Below are 1,691 nucleotides of genomic sequence, written 5' to 3'. Positions count from 1 at the left end.
CTTGGGCCTGTTCCCCTGCACACGTGCATTAAGGAGCCTCGGGACAGCCCCCAGAGTAGCTCGTGCCCACTCACCTTGGACGGACTGAGGCTGCGGTGGCCCGGGTTTCTGGCCCTCAGCCGCCTCGCCATCTGTGAAACAAGATGGGCAGCAACGACAGAGTGGCATCCTGGGTCAGGAAGAGAGCCTGTGGGCAGCAAAGATGTTGAGTAGAGACAGAAGCACTGGGAAGATGGAGGAGCAGAGGCTGTGTCCCGAGGGGTGAGGGCAGAAGTCAGAGGTGGATTCAGGTGACGGACGTCCCGTGGAGGGCAGGCCACGCCGAGGGTGGGCTTGCATGGGCTGGCACAAGCTCCGGGCTGTCGGGAGCTCCAGGCCGCCCCTTGGGACACTAGACGATGGGCTCGGAAGCCCCCATGTGCGCCTGCAGGGCTGGGCCGGAGGACCCATGGACCGGCCTCCCCTGCCCTCGGTGAGCTCCAGGGTCCCGTGGGAGGGGCCTGGCCCCCTGCGCCCGCTCAGCTATGCTGGAGAGGGTGGGCCAGGAGGGGCACTCAGACGCCGGCCCCATGGGCACAGGACATCCCAACAGGGGCACAAGCAGGGTCTCCGCCGGCACCCACGGAGTCGGTCGCAGCACGAGGAAATGAGACATGGGGAGCCCGCGGCCGTCCGTGCCAGGGGACAGCGTGTCCTCCGTACCCTCGAGTCCACCGTCTCCTGGGCCAGGCCTGCCCTGCTGGGCATGCTGCAGGGCCGAGCAGACGTTTGTTGGCCGGTCGGTGAGCATGAGATTGGGAGTGTGCTCCACGTGTCTACAGCCCTGGGGCCAGCAAGACCTGACCGGCCGGGTGGCCGTGTGCATTGGGTTCTCCCAGTCCTCACAGTAGCACAGGCTCAGTGGCCGGGGTCACTGGGCACATATTCTTGGGTGTGTGCTGGGTCAGTGTCTGGAAGCCCTCCTCCCAGCTCTCCCCACCGTAACTCAGGACACCGCCTCCAGGCAGCCTTCCGTACATAGCCCAGCCCACTCTCCGTGCTTTAGCTTCCTGCACCTTCCTTTATTCCCTGAGCCCCGCCTTGTGGCCTCTGAAGTGTCAGCACCCTGAGGACAGGTGCTGTGCTCACTGCTGTCCCCGCGCCTGGTGCTGTCTGCAGCAGGCGGAGGTGGCGGCCGTGGCTCCCACTCACACAGACCAGCAGCATCCATGGCTAACTCAGTCTCCTCCTCCTCCTCCTCCTCTGCTGCTGCTTCCTGCTCCCGGCCCCTCACTCGCAGCCGCCCTCTCTCTCCCCTCTGAAGAGCCCAAGGCCGTGATGGCTCACCCCTTTCACGGAGCGCTCTGTTCTTGGTGATAAGGGAGCAAGGGCCTGACCCCAGCTGGCCCCAGACATTCAGGGATGTGCTGGCCACAGTGACTCAGGACACATCTGGACACCAGCCGACTCAGGCTGGCGGTGTGGGCTCTTACCCACAGATTCCTAACAGGAGCCTTGCAGCGTTTTCTCAGGGGCCCAGAGCTCCGTGGTTTTTGAGTTTTCACCCCAAGACGGGCATAGAGGAGATCTCAGAGGTCAGAGCAGAGGCCGGGCCCTGGGCAGCTGCTATTGAAGCTGCCCCGCGTGCCGTGCCATGCTCTGGCCCACAGACGAGCAGGTGCCCCTGTGAGCGCCCCCCACCCACCCCCGCC

At 65.1% G+C, this 1,691-nt stretch overlaps 1 protein-coding gene across 1 annotated transcript in view; it reads left to right on the top strand.

The window, feature by feature from the left end:
* The window catches only part of LOC105002285 (brain-specific angiogenesis inhibitor 1-like), a 7,893-nt gene that overhangs the window by 1,169 nt on the left and 5,033 nt on the right, over window positions 1–1,691 (top strand). The gene's annotated exons all lie outside the window — the stretch shown is intronic.

This window comes from Bison bison, unplaced genomic scaffold (assembly GCF_000754665.1).
Source record: "Bison bison bison isolate TAMUID 2011002044 unplaced genomic scaffold, Bison_UMD1.0 scf7180017864444, whole genome shotgun sequence".
Taxonomy (NCBI): domain Eukaryota; kingdom Metazoa; phylum Chordata; class Mammalia; order Artiodactyla; family Bovidae; genus Bison; species Bison bison.
The sequence above is the reverse complement of the archived record's forward strand: the minus strand, read 5'-3'. Positions and strand labels throughout refer to the sequence as shown.